The sequence below is a fragment of the Spermophilus citellus genome (genome assembly GCF_964194105.1).
Source record: "Spermophilus citellus genome assembly, chromosome: X".
Lineage (NCBI taxonomy): Eukaryota > Metazoa > Chordata > Mammalia > Rodentia > Sciuridae > Spermophilus > Spermophilus citellus.
In genome coordinates, this window is record NC_138190.1 from 65,770,908 (window position 1) to 65,789,396 (window position 18,489).

General features: G+C 39.3%; 1 long non-coding RNA gene across 1 annotated transcript in view; it reads right to left on the minus strand.

Moving 5' to 3' along the window:
* The window catches only part of LOC308638799, a 227,649-nt gene that overhangs the window by 118,254 nt on the left and 90,906 nt on the right, over positions 1–18,489 (minus strand). The gene's annotated exons all lie outside the window — the stretch shown is intronic.

Here is an 18,489-nt window from a genome sequence, read left to right on the forward strand (position 1 = left end):
CCAACTTTAGGTGCTGGGATGTGCAGTGAAGAAGGCATTGGGGTCTATGAAGGGCTGGAGAAGGTGCAGGAGTATTAATCAAGGAATGAGTGGAGGAGGGGAGGTGGTGGGAAGCATGAGGTGGTACTGGAGGGCTGGGGACAAAATGTAGTTTAGTGATATCTATTATGATACCCAAATTTGTGAAGAGGGATTGAAAGAGGGACTGTTGGTGAAGACTGGGGCAGTGTGTAATGTGCCTTCAGGGGATTTGAAAGTAGCTCAGAGTTTGGGGGTGGGTAGTAGAGATAAGTCTGTGGCAGAGGTAACAAGGGTCCATATCCTCAGAAAGTGGCTCTTGGGAATCAATAGTGGCTTTCCTGAAGGCAGCTGGTCTTGGATCTGGAGTCAGACAGAACAATTCATCTGAAGGAGCTCTGTAAGGATTCCTCCGCTAGCGCAGTTTATTTCAGCACCCAAGCTGTTAAGGTGAGTGTTAGCATTTTGGCTCTCTGCATCCCGATTCTCCCAAAGCTTCTAACCCAGCTCGCTTCCCTAGAGTGCTGGCAGCTAACAATTTCTGAGAGGTTTCCCTGGCACTGGGTTGGGTATTATGTGGAAAGACACCTCTGACTGGGGGAGAGGAAGTGATTCCTGCCAGTAGTGCAGGTTTATGCTTTCTCACCTCCTGGCACCTGCAAGCGTTCTGTTCCTCCCTTTCTCTTAATTACCAGACGCTACCCTGGACTTCCACCTTCTAGCAGATGGGAGAGCTGGAAGACATTCCTCACATTTTTGTCAGCCTCAGGTAGAGAACACCACAACCTTCTGGCTGGGGAAGTGGACAGAGCGGGAGGAGGGATACCCACTCTTTTGGCCTGGAAGTCTGATCCGCAGCGGTGCCGAAGCTTAATTAGAGCTGTCTCCTTGGGAAAAGCACTGCGCAGGCGCACTACACGGTTGCCGGGGCGATGCAGCCCGCCCTCCGCCGGCGTCTGGGTGATGTCCCCTATAGTAGCATTCCAAGAACTAAGGGCTAAGGGCGGGATTTTTACTGGAGAACCTGAGCCGAAGGAGTTCTGGAAAATGAGGTGGGGTGGGTGGGGTTGTGAGATGGGAGGGTATCCAACTTAGAATCTTGGAGTGGGGTCCTGCATGGATGCTAAACTGTGAGGATTTTATTATTCAGCCTCCTTGAACTATAAATCTGTAATGCTTGTGGGAAAGGGGATGGGAAGATGGGAAGCAAATAAAGGTGGCAAGTTTTTCCTTCCTCTGATTTTTTGTATTGGTGTACAGTTTCTGGCCCCTCAAACATGTCAGCTGTTCTGGGGGCTCCAGTAGAGAGAAACCTGCCAAGGAGAAGGTGTAGCATCTGAGCCAACAATCATCAATGTAAAACTGCCAATTGTTTTAGTATTAACTATGTGTTAGGCACTGTGCTGGGTTTTCCACATGCTCCACTGTAATCTCCCCACCAATTCTCTAAGAAGCATTGTAATATTGCCATTTGATGCTACAGTAAACTGAGGTTTAACTAATATGTCCAAACAACCAGTTAGTATGAGATGGGCTTGAAGTCTAAGGAGCCCCACTCTTGGATGTGCTATGTTCCCACTTCAATTTTCTGATTCTCTGGAGATACTAGGAAGGACTGCATTGCCAGAGTGGAGGGGTAAGACCAATGCCCTCAGAGGGAGGATGAAAGTGAAGCTGAAATTTCTTCAGATTCTTCCTTGTTTTATCACTGGTGCTCCATGACACTTGTCTAGGTGTAGAATGCAATTCTGTCCAGTCTTCCTACTCTGTACTATAATTCTTCCCTAGTCTGCTGCTCTTAAAACTTCCAGCCTTATCTGCTGGCCCTCACCCAGTGGACAGTCAAACATTACCGTTTCTGGCCCTCCAGAAGTGTTTAGTGATGCTTTTTGGAATAGTGAAGGAACAATAATCTGACAGAATTACTGACTTGTCCAGAGATGCTCAGAATGCAAAAACAGAAATGGAAAATAGCAAATGCCACATGAGATTTTCCAGAAATAACAAAAATGAGACTTGTAGAGCACATGTTCATGGTGAGGGAAAGGGTATAGTCTCTCTGTGACCACAGAAATTCCTTTGAGGGCCAAGAGATATCCAGGTATTCTTCATCTTTCAGCACCACTCAGAATTAACACCTTTAGGAGAAATATTTAAGTGTGGAAGTGGGTGTCTGTTAAAGAAGACTTACAGATGATTTTGCACAAATTGCTCCAATATATAACCACTGGTAAGCCTTTAGAATTAAACCAAATATCCTAATCTCAGGGAATTTATTTGAAAATAGGAAGGTTGGAGTTCATTTAAAGATTCAATGGGCTGTCAATTCTCTTCTACTATTGAAGTTTTGACCAAGTTGGGGCATGTAGAATGGGAGTTAGTTAGATATGGGCTCATCATCCTATATGTACAATGCCATCCAGAGTCCCCTTTGACCTATAATTGTGATCTTTCCCAGGAAGATAACTTTGAGACTACATACACTTTAATTAGCTGAGACCCAGGTGTGACCTCTTTCAGAGAAGATGAGTGGTTAGGGAAGCCATCCTTTCTATCAGCTTCTGTATACACATACAAGCCATCCATAAATAAACATATCCAAGGATATAGCTGTGCTGGATTGGCATATGTGGGTTTCAAGTCAATTCTCCCAGCCCCAAGAACCGCTGCCTCTAAACTCTCTAATACCAATGACTTAGACCAGCCCATAAACACCTTTAGGTTCAGACAAGGACCCCATAATAGTCTCTTTCTTTCCTACAGGGGATCTCCAGGCAGTGAGATTTCTCATTGAACAGGGTTTTTCTACCCCCTCAATGAACAAACAGCAATGTCTTAAATAATTCTCTGCACACAGGGTTTGTGGTTAATTGTAAAGAATGTTGGAAAGGAAAGGGGAATCATAAGACACTTTTGTTCCAGACTCCATAGGAATAAACCAAGCATCATATCAGGAAGGTACAATGTATTTGAATGGTTAAGAACCCTGGATCCATACAGTGCTGACTTTTGTCACTTACTAGCTATGTGACCTTGAGCAAGTTGTTCAATATCTCTTTCTAGACCACTTGAAGCTATTTTCAAGAAATTGATAGAAAAGCCCAGAGTCACACATATTCTATTCAATGATGTCAGAACTCTTAACTTAGGCCAGTTGTATCTTAGTCTAATGATATTTCCATGCCACACTGCTGCTTTTAAGATTGTTATTTGTCAATACCTTGGTAGCTAATTTTGAATGAATACTGAGTTCACAGAATTACTAATCATTATTTTCTTTAGTAAATACTTCAGTAAATTCTGATCCAAGGTGATTATGAATTAGTGATATTAGGATACACCAATAATTCATTATTTGCAGACATTCAACCACAAGACGCTTTTCTGGAAGCTCATGAGTAGTCTCCTTAAGCAGAACTCAATGTCCCACAAGAAATCACTTGCCTTATTTACCCCTCAGGGATTCCCAAATCAATAAGGATGACTTCCCTTCTAAGGTTAGGAAGGGAGTTGGGAAATAGAGTTTAATGTCTAAGAAGCCTGCATCAAACTCCTCTGTTGAGAGCATTTGGCTTGGCATGCACAGGTCTATTTCTGTCCTCTGAGTCTCCACTTCCCTTGAACTATAGAAGAGAAGGAAGATGGAGCAAAAGAGGACACAGGAGGGTCACTGTTTAAGAAGTTGCCCTCTGTTCTGAAGCTTCAACCTGCTTGGATCATAGCTCAGGGAAGCTTCCCTGCCTGTGAGGACTGAAGGAAACATGGTGCCCTGGGTGGGACACAACCTGCGTTTTTCTCCTTCTGTAAGACAAAGAAGGCTTCTGTCATGGAAAAAGGCATTCATCATTCTTTCCATCAAGAGAGACTACCCCAAGATCTAATTGTGAAGACCAGGTGTGAAGAGCTGGTTGCACACAGAACTGCTTCCCTTTTTTCTGGATTGGAATTGGAGGTTGCAAAGCTTAGGAGGAGGGAGTAAGGAAAGAGAGAGCTTTGACATAGTTATTAACATCAACCATTTATACAATGCCTTCTCACATAAATATGGTTATGGACATCCACATATTTCCTAACAGATGAGAACTACAGAACTCTTGGCACATAACAACTTCATCCAAACCCTTGCACTAAGTATCTTAACCAAACTCTAGCATGACTTCTAGCTGCATAAGATTGACCCTAGCCCTCATTTAAATGACTTACTGAGAAAGTTCAGTGTTGCCAGGAAAATTTACTGTTTGTAAATTAGTTTTAACCAATGCCTGATGATAGAACTCTGACCTTCCTCTTTAGAACATTTATTAAAAGGGCTTACAATTGTGAGTATGTATCTCTCACAACACAGAAGTGTCTCTCTAAAGGACTGGAGACCCATTCCTTTGAAATGTAATCATTGAGAAAGATAGGGCATCAGTCTCTGTGGAAGAACAGAATCCTAACTTTGGCAACTGCCAACTAACAAACACAGCTGGCCCAATCATATTTACCCTAACCTAACCAACCCTTTGTCATTTTCACTTCTCTGGTTCTACTTAGGCCCACCCCACATTCTCCCTTTGAAATGCCCCAATTACCTCTGTACAAATTGGAATGGAGCATAGTTCTTTACTTTTAGTGGCTACTGAATAAAATCTTTTTTTTGGGGGGGGGTTTCTATGGATTGAACTCAGGGGTGTTCTACCAGTGAGCTATATCCCCAGCCCTTTCTATTTTTTTTTTTTAATTGAGACAGGATCTCACTAAGTTGCTGAGGCTTGAACTTGTTATCTTCCTGCTTCAGCCTCCCAAATAGCAGGGATTACAGGTGTGCACCACCATGCCCAGTCTTAATAGAATCTTTTTTTTTCATTCCATAACAGTGTCTCACTGTTATCTCCAACACAGGTCAGAAAGACAGCAGTCAAGCACACCAAGTGAAGTCAGTCTCTACCTCTGCCAGGGAATGAATTGGACCTTAATGAGAATGGCAGCCCTAATACGTTTTGTCTAGATGGCCTTCATTGCCAACTCCATCCATGAGGAGCCAGACCCAGCTCAGTCGAGCCCTGATGTAGTTTCACCTGATAGATCCTGAGATCTATCTTCATGGAGAAGGGGCAGAGAATGGATGTTCAAAGATCACTTAGCCAGTTCAATTCTGACAAGCCATTACTGAACAATTGTTATATTCTGAACTTATGTTACATACTGACTACAAAGATGAATAAGATGTAGCCCCATCTGATTTGTGACTAAACTCACTCTTCAGCTTTATATCTGGCAAAATATATGAGCAATTTATTAAGGTTTTTATTTAAATGCATAACTTTTCATTTTTAGAATTTCTCATGGATTCTTTTTCAAATATACATTATTTTTCATGAAGCTTCTATTCTTGCCTCTGGATTCCAGTCTTCAAAAAATCTCTTTCAACATTTTAAACATACTTATTTTCATATATGTCTACTATTGCTCATTTATTCAGTTGTGAATTCTGCTATATGTTGAGCCTGCTCAGTATCTAATAGTGGTTTGTTTTTGTATATGCATATACTTACAAAAAATTTGTATTTATGTCCTTTTTTTAGCAGAAATTGTTGTTTAAGAGACTCTGAGGCTGCCTCTGCTGCCAATCTCTCCCTCTTGAGGGGAAGGATGGAGTTATGTGCAGTCTGGTGCAGCTGTTCCTCTCCAATTCTTCCAGCAACTACACAAAGTCTTTCTGAGCTAGGAGGCTCTCTCGGGACTCTCCTGGAGAGAATCAGTCCTGCCCCATTGGAATCTTTTCTTGTACATATGTCTTTGAAATATTTGTCCAAATGTCTGCTGCCCTTGTGATTCAGTGTTTTTGTACCATTTATATATTTTTAGTGTCATTTCAATGGCATTTTGGAAAGAAAAGAAAAATAGGGACATCTTGACCAGAACACAGCACTTATTTTAATAGATAAAATTTGAAATCAACTTAAATTTTCAAGGAAAAGGTTTTTTAAATTTGTTAGTAGAATTAGGGCCCTACTTCCAATGGAACAGTACAAAATCTTTAGGAATGATGGATGATGAAGAATTACAAATAATGTTCAATATGTACTATTAAATACAAAAAAGCAAGCTATGGAACAATACATATGATGTCAATATTGTCTTATAAAATGTATGAGTAAGAAATGGAAATAAATGTTAAAAACTTGTGAATAGCAGTATGGTAGATGGAATAACAATTCCTTAAAGATGTCCATGTCCTAATCTCTGAAATCTGTGAATATGTTACCTTATGTGGTAAAAGGGTCTTTCCAGATGTGATTGAACTAAGGATGTTGAAATAGGGATGTTATCCTGGATTATGCAGATAGGTTCAACATTATTATATAGATTCCTATAAGAGGAAGGAAGGAGGATCAGAATTAGTAATAGGAGACGGAACAATGGAAGCAAGAGGTTGAATGAGGAATGTATCTGTTGCAAACCAATGAATGTATGCAGGCTCTAGAAACTGAAAAAGACAAGGAAATGTATTCTTCCTTCAAAGTCTCAAAAGGAACCAACCTGGCTGACATCTTGACTTTCATCTAGTGAGACTGATTTTGGACTTCTAACCTCCAAGCGTATAAGATAATAAATATTTGTTGTCTTTGTGGCCATTTGTTACAGCAGCAACAGGAAACTAATATAAATGCTTGTCACAGGGGAGAGTATTTTAGAATAATTTAAATTTCTGCTTTTGCTTGGAAAGAAATTAACATTTAGATAAATAAGACAAATAAAATACAAGACTTAAAGCAGCTAAATCTGTCAATAATATTGAGACCAATGTCATGACAACAAAAATAAAAGTATATAGTAAGCATGGTAGGAGAATGCAAAAGGAAATAAACACACAGTTCTCATAAAAGTAAAATAAACACACTTGTCTCATAGAAGTAAAAATTTGTAGTAGATTATATGACATGAAATAGAGCTACATTAAGGGGCTGGGGTTGTGGCTCAGCGGTAGAGCGCTTACCTAGCATGTGCGAGGCCCTGTGTTCCATCCTCAGCACCACATAAAAATTAAATAATAAAATAAATATATTGTGACTAACTACAACTAAAAAAGAGAAAGAAATATAGCTACATTAAATACACAATAAAATTTTAGTAAATGTTTATCTACTCATATATTGCTGTTTCAAGAATGAATTTTTAAAAAACATTCTTGGATGTGAGCTTATATTTGGTTTGAAGGATCATTCCAGACTTGATTTATATGAGGAAAATTTGAACACCACCTAAATCTTTAATAATATTTGATTGGTAAGGGAAATTAAAGCCTGTTTGTATAATGAAATCCTATGTAGACATTAGAAGTGATGGTGTAAAAGAATAGTTAATATTAAGAAAGTTAGCTGGGCTAGGAGCAGTGGCACACACTTTTAATCCCAGTGGCTTGGGAGGCTGAGGCAGGAGGATCGTGAGTTCAAAGCCAGCCTCAGCAATTTAGCAAGGCCCTAAGTAACTCAGCAAGACCCTGTCTGTAAACAAAATATTTTTTAAAAGGGCTGGGGATGTGGTTCAGTGGTTAAGTGCCCCTGGGTTCAATCCCTGGTATTCAAAAAATTAGCTGGTCATGGTGCACACTTATAATCCCACTGACAGGAGGGCAGTATGTTCGAGGCTAACCTCAGAAACTTAGTGAGACTGTGCCTCAAAATGAAAAATAAAAAAGTCTGGGGATGTGGGTCAGTGGTTAAGTGCCCCTGGGTTCAATCACTGGGGGGGGGGGGGGAGAGAGAGAGAGAGAGAGAGAGAGAGAGAGAGAGAGAGAGAGAAAAGAAGAAGGAGGAGGAGGAGGAGGAGGAGGAGGAGGAGGAGGAGGAGGAGAGAAAGAAAGAAAGAAAGAAAGAAAGAAAGAAAGAAAGAAAGAAAGAAAGAAAGAAAGAAAGAAAGAAAGAAAAGAAAATTAGCTTAAGAGACCATATTAACAGTAAGATTATTCTGTGGAATAAAAAACTTCTATTTGAACTGGGACAAGATGACTGAATATAAGTTTCCACTATGCACCTGCTGATGCACAAAGAACCAAAGCAACAAGTCCATAGTTGCACACCAAGGTGACTGACAACAGGAGAACCCTGGAATTCAACAGTAGAGAAATAAAACCTTGTAAAATGCAGAGACCTGGGACAGCAGTATAGCAAGAGAAATGAAACATCCCACAGTTTGCTGGCTCCACAGCTGGGGGAGGGGGAGTGTCCCATTGAGGGGTAAAGGTGAAAGAGGGAGATCCAACAAACTCTGTCTGTCCTAGCTATTGGCAAATTTTATGGTTCCCCACCCTTGCAGGCTTGCAGCCTAAAGAGATAAGAGGCCTGAGGTCTGCACTGTAGTCTGGTTTTAGAAAAGGAATATACTTTGAAAAAAAGGAAAGGAAATCACTTCATCTCCTAGTGAACATGCAGGATGCTGTATCCAAGAGCCATCTTGAGAAAGAAAGTACTGTCTGAATTTAGACTGCTCTCTGGTCAGAATCTCCTGCATATTTCCATATCCAGAGCCCTTCATACATTCCACTGCACCGGCTTACTGGGTGACTGTCATGAGCCAGACTTGGCTTGGTGGAGTGACTATGCCACAAACACACTAGCTGTGCCACATGATGGGGAACAGGTGTTGTGTTGTGGAGAGTGCTGTCCACAAGAACAGTGTGATTGGGAAGACTGCCCTCTGAGCCCAGAGATGTGGGCTGTCCCTTCTGGTTTTGCCTGGGAGCTGGGATTGTTGCCCACAGATTTCCTACTGCCCCTCTTCCATTAATACACAGGGGCAAATGATACTAGCAGGGCAGTAGAACTCTTAAGTTTCTACTGCTCCTCTGCCCACAGAAATTGCTGGAGCAAATTCAGGGAACACCACAGAGGCCTGTCTGTAACCCTGTCCCTAAGATGCACAGCCTAATAAGGTCTGAGAGAAACTTCCTTCCAGCTGTATTATGTTCTTGCTTTCTGCTGTGAGCACCTCAGCTGAGAGGAATTTTGCTTGGCTCCAGTTGAGAGCCACTCCTGCTGGATCCCTGACAGTCATACTGGAAGAACAGGGTAAGGGACACCAGTCATCACTCCATCCTCAAGTGTGCACAGTGGGGTGGGGGTCAGGGAACCTGGGGTCCTGTTCCTGGACAAGCATGCCCACAGAAGCAGCAGAGAGGAAAAACACCGCTTTTCCTGCTTCCACATCTATGCAGGTCCCCTGCCTCATTCACCCCCTCACCTTATACACACTACTGAGAAGTCTTGGTGTGGATGTCACAGAGGAGTAGCTGTGATTCCTGGTCCTCGCCTCATCCCATGAAGCACCTGGGCTGGCACCAGTGTATAATGAGAGGACTCCTCACCACAACTGGAACAGCCAGTACCAGAGTCCCATTCCAGTAACAGAGCCATTATCAAGAGTGCCTGAGGAAACTCCCATCACCCAAAAGGAGCCACCACTCCTACTCTAGGAGTAACCACACAGGTGCACCCACTGCAAACTACACCATGCCTCCCTACACTGACAGATTGTCCCCACTCTTCCACAACCTGCAAAACCTGACTGGTTTTCTCCAACTCCAGTACAGAACACACTGTGCCCAGACTCACTAATTGTAGCCAAAGAAGTGACAGGGGGATTGTACTACCCCATTCAGCTGGAAATAAACTCAGCATTGCAGAACAGACTGACACCCCAAACTACATCTTCAGGAGAAAGCAGCTTATGCTGAAGGCCTTCCCATAAATGTCACCAGCTGTGAAAGCTCAACATAGGAACAGAAGAAATATGCGAAAAAGGTAATATGATAAATCCTGAAGTTTATAACTCTCTACTCATAATCAATTTCAAAGATAATGAAGTGTATTAAGAATTCAAGGGGCCGGGGTTGTAGCTCAGGGGTAGAGTGCGCATCTAGCATGCATGAGGCCTCGGGTTCGATCTTCAGCACCACATAAAAATAAATAAATAAAGTAAACGTTTTATAAAAAAAAGAATTCAAAAGGATGTTTTTTAAAAAAGTTCAATGAGATCCAAGAGAATACAGTTAAAGGAAATTAGGAAGACAATTCAAGATGTGAATGAGAAATTCAGCAAAGAGAGATTTTGAAAGGGAACCAATTGGAAATCTTGGAAATGAAGAGCTCAATAAATCAGATAAAAATTCAATTGAAAGCCTTAACAACAGATTAGATCAAGTGGAAGAAATAATGCTGGAACTTGAAAACAGGTCTTTTGAAATATCACATTCAGTTAGAAATATAAAAAAAATAAGGAATGAAGACAGCATTCACGACTTCTGGGACACTGCTAAAAGACCAAACATATTGAAGATAAACCATTGATGGGAAAAAGGTGAACAAACCCTTAAGTAGATAATCTAGGGGAAAAAAGAAGATTCAAATAAATAAAATCAGAATTAAAAGAGAACATATCACAATTGATGCCAAAGAAATGTAAAGGACCAGAGTATTATTAACAATTATATGCCAACAGATTGGATAACTTAAAACAAATGGATAAAGTCCTGGAGACATACAGCCTGTACAGATTGAATCAATAAAGAAATAGTAATCAGTATGGAGAGTGAGTCAATAATAATACACTTCCCAAAAAAGAAAAGTCCAGGATCAAATGGCTTTACTGGAAAATTCTAACAATCATTTAAAGAAGAACTAATGCCAATATTTTTTTTTCATGGTGCTAGGGATTGAACCCAGGGCCCTGTGCATGTGAGGCAAGCACTCTACCAAACTAGCTATAACCCCAGCCCAATATAAATTGATGGATTTTTTTGTGGTTGTGCTGGAGATCAAACCCAGGGCCTTATGCAAGTGAGGCAGGCATTCTACCAACTGAGCTGCATCCTCGGCCCCTTAATGTCAATTTTTAAAAAACTCTTTAAAAAAATTGAAGAAGCAAGAACACTTTAAAACTTATTCTATGGGGCCAGGACTACCCTTATACCAAAGCTAAACCAAGACACCAGAAGGGGGGGGAAAGCCCTACAGGCCAATATTCATGATGAGCATAGACACAAAAACCTTCAACAAAATACCAATAAACCAAATTCAACAATACATTAAAGAGTTCATACACCATGACCAAATGGGACTTATCCCTGGAAAGCAAGCATGTTTCAACATATGAAAAGTCACTTTGATATGTCCATATATGCAAAAAAGCATCTGATAAAATTCAACATTCTTTTATGATACACACTCTCAGCAAACTAGTAAGAAAGGGAAATTGCCTTAACACAATAAAGGTCATAAGTGAAAAGCCCACAGCTGATATCATATACAATGGTAAAAACTAAAATTCTTTCCTCTAAGATAAGGAAGAAGGAAAGAATGTCCACTCTACTTCTATTCAATGTAGTACTGAAATAGACAAAAAACTTCTAAAAATAGTAAATAAAATTATCTCTTTCTTCAGATGATATGATCTAATATATAGAAAACCCTAAGGACTGAACCAAAAATCTATAGGAACTAATAAAAGTTTCATACTACAAAATCAGCATATAAAAGTCAGTTTTTTGGGGGGTGGTACCAGGAATTAAACTCAGGGGCACTCAACCACTGAACCACATCCCCAGTCCTACTTTGTATTTTATTTAGAGACAGGGTCTCACTGTGTTGCTTAGCTCCTCCCCATTGCTGAGGCTGATTTTGAACTTGTGATCCTCCTGCCTCAGCCTTCTGTGACACTGGAATTATAGGCATGGGTTACCACACCCGGCAAAAGTCAGTTTCATATCCATATGCTGACAAGGAATAATATGAAAAGGAAATAAAGAAAGCGATTCAATTTAATAACATCAAAAGGATAAAATCTTTAGGAATATTTTGACCAAGAGGGTGACAGTTCTGTGCACTGAGAACTGCAAAGACATTGATAAAAAAAACTAAAGTACAAACAAATACAAGGAAAGACATCCTTCTATTTATTTATATTGGAATGGAAGATTTAATATTGTTAAAATGTCTATACTACCAAAACCAATCTACATATTCAATGCAATTTCCATCAAAATCCTAATGTTTTACAGAAAAATTAAACCTTCCAATTCACGTGACCATAAAAGACATTGAATAGTCAAAAGATTCTTGAGAAAGAAAAATAAAGCCAGATTTATCATCCTTTTTTTATTTCAAAATATATTACAAACCTATAATAATCAAAACAGTATGGTATTGTCATAAAGACAATAAGGCCAATGGAACATGGTAGAGAGCTTAGAAATATATTCACCCACATGCAGTCAATGGATCTTCAACCAGGGTGCCAAGAATACTCAATGTGGAAAAGATAGTTTCTTTAAGAAATAACATTGGGAAAACTAGATATCCATATTCAAAAAATGAAATTGGGCCCTTATATTACATCAAACACAACAATCAACTCAAAATGAATTAAAGATTTAAATGTAAGACCTGAACTGTAAAATATCTAGAAGACTAGGGAAAATGCTTTATGATGTTGGTATTTAGCAATGATTTGTTGGATTATGACACATATGCACAAGCAACAAAAAATAAAAATAGAAAACAAGATGACATATAACTGAAAACCTTCTTCACAGAGAAGAAAACATTCAACAAAGCAGATACATTTTTAGCAAAACTTTTCTTCCATTTTGAATGTTGTCTCTTTGTTGAATATTTGCTTCCATGTTTTACATATTATGAATTGGGTGCAGGACTTGAGTATTTCCTAAACAAATTTTTGAAAGATGTAAATGTTTTACCTAAAGATTACAAAATCAAGGGTTTGTGATATGGAGAACATCAAATACTCTAATAGATAAGGGAAGACACAATCAGTAGGAAATGGGGTGAAATAAAGGGAACATGAGTTATAATATTCCCTTCACATGTTGAAGGTTGCTGTTTGGTCAATCAGATTTTTTTTTTTCTCTTTCAGAGTAAACTTGGGAACAGAAAGGATTTTTAAAAAAGAGCTTGAAGATTTTTAAAAAAGAGCTTGAAGTGAGACTGCTTAGCAAAAAGAAACATAAAAGCTTCCTGCAGGAAATGTCTATTTCAGTCAATTCTCGCATTTAAGTTTTTTCCAAGTTATGTTTATTGAGGTTCCAGCCTTAATAGAGGGGAGTGTAGGGAAGTTATTTGCATTTGTAAAGCAAGAGATGATTTTTTAAACATTATATGTTATCTGTTGCCCATTTAAAGCTACTAGTCTAAATTTAAAGCTACTAGTCTAATATAATTTTCACTGATATGAATAAATGTGATTGTCCATCTAGAAACAAAGTATTTTCTGGCTTCTAGCACCTCATTGTGAACATATTTCATGTTGCAGTAAATGTGAGTTTTCCCATTAAATTCCAAACTGGTTATTTGGATTTTTAAAAGAGATATAACTAGTTTTCAGTGCCTAAGAAGAAAGTATTTGCAAATATTTGATTTAATAAAGATACCATGTTAATTTTTAAATTTCTTTTTCACTGTGTTTTGAACTGATATATTTTATATTCTTTTGCAGTAAAATATAACTCAGATCTACTGGCCTTAAAACCAAGGACAGTGATTCTAATTTGAATTTGGTCTTTTGTAACAGGTTTCAATAAAGTTGGACCAACATATAAAAATAAATAAATAAATAAATAAGGAAATTCTGCCACATGTGACAGCATAGAAAAACCTGGAGAATGGAAACATGGAAAATCCTGGAAGAGTGTTATTCTATCCCTCTCAAATAATATATAAGGATATATCTTAAGTTCCACATACACGTGAATTTATACGCACATGCATACATGCGCGCGCGCGTGCGCGCGCGCACACACACACACACATACACACACACGGAGCTAGATCCAAATCATAATAGCTTTTTTCTTAAGGTTGCTGCTTTTCTTTTTGTTTCCTTGTGTTTTATTCCTTTTTTAAACTTATTTTTATGCACTGATTTAATCCACAATATCCAGTATTTGTGAAATGAAAATGCAAACAAAAATTTTAAATGAATTAGCTTACTGTATTGAATAAATATAACAAATGTCATAATATTCAAAATATTTGCATTGTAGTCTGATTTCTTAGAAGACTGTCCCATGGTATTATTATGATTAAAATTGCCTTGTGCAAATATTACATTTTGGGTATAATGAAACATCAAGTGTTTATGTCCAGTAGCCAGTTGGATATATGAGTCTAGTTTCTCTGAGTCCTCTAGAGGATGCCCATCAAATGCCTCTGCCATATCCTGGACCATATGAACATGATGAAAGTATTTTCTGATGTTTGCTTGATGATTGAGAAGAGTTTGAAATTGGTCAAGTTCATGAATCCTGTAAACTTTGGCTACTTATGGTTTTCTTCATATTTTGTTATAAACATTGCCCTATTCCTTATTCCTTCTTTATGATTAAGAAACTAATCTCTCTGTGTTACTGTTTAGGGATCTTGGGTTCATTGTCTCTGCTCAGCAAAGAATTGAAGAACAGGACACAAAGAATAGCAAGCTAAAGGATTTATTGCAAGAGCAAAAGAAACAAAGTAACAGACTTCTCTTAAGTGAAGGGGCCCAGAAGTTGGGAGTTCCATAAGGAAGTACTGACTTGTTCTTTGGATATTCCTCCTGTTCCTTTTTTTTTTATCTTCTCCCCTTTCCATTCTCCTATCATTGGTACTCCTGATGTCCATGCATCTATCTTAGTCTTTTTATTGGATCTCGTACTTGTGTACATAAGCACAGAAATGTCTGCCTGATTGGATTCCTTGCTCGTGTTCATGAGCACTTTTTCAACTGGCAAGTTTTCCTTACTGGAGGACCCTCTTTGTGCTCGTACTGTCTGGGCCTGCCCATGACTTCCTCATTTGCCATCTTGCCCTGACTACCTATGCATTTCTAAATCTCCCTCAATCCCCCCTCAGAGGACACCCTGACTACTGTAGGGAGTTGGGATGATGACCGCTCTGGCTACTTCAAGCTGAAAAGGGGCGTAGTGAAGCTTGAGTCTGAGTGTCCTCCCGAGGAGAGTTTAAGGCGAAGAGGTGTCGTCAGGATAGTCCAAAGGCCCTCAGTAAAAACTGGCAGGTACATTTATGCAGGTTTCCATCTGTACAACCATCTGCATCTTAATGGCTTTCAGCCTGGAATGGATAAGGCAAGTTAATGTATTGAGAATACAAGGTGCAAAGATTAGATTTTTAATGAAAATTAATAGGGAGCCCAATTAAGGGAAAAACCAAGTTAATGAAGGGATAACTGTCCTGACTGTGGCTCAAATTGTATTTGGGTCAATTTCCTGGTTATATCTATGAAGCCATGTTGCCTGTTTTTAAATTTTTATATTGATTTTTACTGTTTCTGTATTAATGATGTTTGTGTAACAGATTTTGTTGATTACCATACAGACTCCTCCTTCACTGGCCAATAAGTAGTCCAAAGCCAGATGATTGTCAGGATCACATTAGCAAGAGAGTCTAAGGATCCTTGTAATCCTTAAAGAGCCTAGTCTGTACTTTCTACAAGTATTTCCAGGGTATTAGTGGGATTTTTGAGAGTGACTTCATGGTAACTAAATCCAGCCCATGGCACCACAAGGTCCATAGCTGCTCATTAATCCTAGTGCTTTCCTGGATCTTGACTGTGTGATATTATGTATGTTAACTCCTATCCCCTGCTGCTCAAGCATACCAAGGGCACAAGGGCCCATAAATTGGACATTATCAATACAAGGATAGGTGATAGCTTGGTTTGTAAGCTGGGGAACAGGATTACCCTCAAAGGGTAACAGGTAGGTGTTGGGGCCATATATAAATGTGTACCCTGGACACATGCCTTGTGGATGGCTGAGTGATTTAACCAAGAAGGATTTTGAGGACCCACAGAGAAGAATCTATACATGAGCTAGACAGAGCTCCAGGAGGCACAGGCAGGGTTAATGACATCATGGTATATGGCTTTAGGTGTATGGCTGAAAGCCACCTGCCAAGTGACAGAGATCTGTCCCTAACATATAGAACAGTCATCCACACAGGGTTGCCAGTTTCTGTTTAGGTAGGTGTAGCATTGGGGTACCAATGGGTACCAATGGGTCAAGTTAGGAGAGTAGTTATCATATAAAGGGGAATAATTTGGGAAATATTGGCTTTGAGCACTGTATTGAGCAGAACCTAGTTCCCAGCAGGGACAACATGACCTGTTGGATTGATAGTATAGAGCATAAAGTACTTCCATCTTATTAGAGTGGTAAAAGCAGGGTGTAAGCACAGCACACAGGAAAGAGTATACTATCTGGAAATATATTTATAAAGGTTTCATCTTGGTTCATTCTGAAGTAAGGGTAAGGGTTAAATTCCTAACACACACAGGCACACGACTCTAATAGATGTGTGAAGTGAGTGGCAAATCCAACAATTGGAAAGTCCATTTCCAATACTGATAGTCTGTAAAAAATTAACTAATGAATTATCTCCCCAAAGACCCAATGTAAAACCTGTACCTTGGCTGGTAAAGGAGATGGGGATTGTTATAACAACCAAGGGTTATAAGAGTAATAAGGGCTTAGCCATGTTTAAGAGAGCATAGGCAAAAGCTTCAATATGCAAAGAAAGATTATTATACCAAAATAAGTTAATGCCAAAGATAGCCTACATGTAGTGTTACAATCTTCTGGAGCCATTACTGCTAGTCCTATAGTGAGTATCACAGCCAGTGGTATTGCAACAAAGAGACAAATAACAATTATATCACTTAGCTCATTAACACAGGAAATTGAGATCTTCGTTGTCTCACAGGTGTAGTGGTCTGTAGGAATCTCCATTGTGGTGGACTCAAGAGGGGGTCTCCATTCTTTAAGATAGTTATGATGTATCTAGGAGTCTTGTCCTGCCATATAAGCTGCTAAAGGGGTGGACATGATTATAGGGTAAAATCCCTCCCAGTTTAGAGTATGTCACCACTTGTTTAAATCTGTAGTTTTTATTAGAACAAGATTTCAGAAGAGGGGGGCCCTTGATGACCTCTCTCAGGAAGTTCTTGTCGAATTTTTGTAAGAATCTGTTGAAACTTGACCAACTGAGTTGCATGAGATACTAATTGTGAGGTCTCAGAATCCAAAAGTAAATTACTGGACAAAAAATGGCCTTCCATATAGGGACTCAAATGGATTTAGACCCTGTCAGCCAGGGGTATTTTTAGCCCTATTAGAGCCAATGGCAACAACTTAATACATGGGATCTGGGTTTCCCAGAGGAGTTTGATTAAGACATTTATTAGTCTTTTTTTACTTTGTCTAAAGACTGAGATCTCCATGAGCCATGAAGGTAAGATTTTATTCCTAATGCTTGAGAGAATTTTTGCATTACTTTTGTCTTTAAAGGTGGGTCCATTATCACTCTGAAGACTCTGAGGGAGACAGAATTAAGGAATAGCTTTTGAAATAAGACCTTTACAACTTATATAACCTTTTCAGATTTACAAGGAAAGGCTTTTACCCATCCAGTGAATGTATCTACCAGAACCAGTAAATATTTTAATTTGTTCCCCCAGGCATATGGTTAAAATCTAACTGTCAATCTGATGGGTCAATCAGACCCATCATCTCCAGGAGGGCAGAAATATTTATTGGAAGAAAACCCACTGACAGATTTCACGACTTTGAATGATCTGTTAGACTGTGACTTTTAAGCCCTTTCCTGAAAACATTTTTTGGGGGTATCAAAATAAGAGTATTATCTCTTCCCAAATGGTAGAGGTTATAGAAAGACTTTAAAATCTTTGATTGAGATGTTTGAGGAAGTAATGGGATTCCCTCAGGAGAAACCCACTATGCTCTATGATCTAACTGGTATTCTTGAGTTACAGCCTGTTGAGCCTCCTCTGTCAATTATTGAAGGTATTCAGGGGGCAAAAAGGAGTTTTCCTATAGGAACAGGGCAAATGTGGAACTCTGTAAAGTGGTGGCCTTGGCTGCTATATTCACAACCCTATTTCCTTTAACTATTGTGTCTTCCTCTTTTTGATGACCAGGGACATAAATAACTGCCACCTGAGAGGGCAGGAAAATTGCCTCTATGAGACAAAGAATCTCCTTGACACCAACATGAGTGCCAGTAGTAGTGAATAATCCTTTCTTTTTCCAGATAGCTGCATGGGTGTGAAGTATAAGAAAAACACATTTGGAATCAGTATGTATATTGACCCCTTTATCCTTGGAATGTTCCAGTGCTTGGGTGAGAGCAACTAGTTCCACCAGTTTGGCACTGGTCTTGGTGGGAAGTGGCCCTGATTTAAGTACCCCCAAATCTGTTACCACCACATATCTGGATCTCCAATTCATTATCTACCAATGAACTTCATGTAGATAGTGTAAGGTCAGGGTTATCAATAGGATGATCAGATATATCCAGTCTTCTGGCATAATTTTTCACAAGAAAGGAAAGGGTTTTTTCCTCTATCTCAGGTAAGAAAGATTGAGGTTTCGATAAGTTTTCAGGTAATTTTGGATTC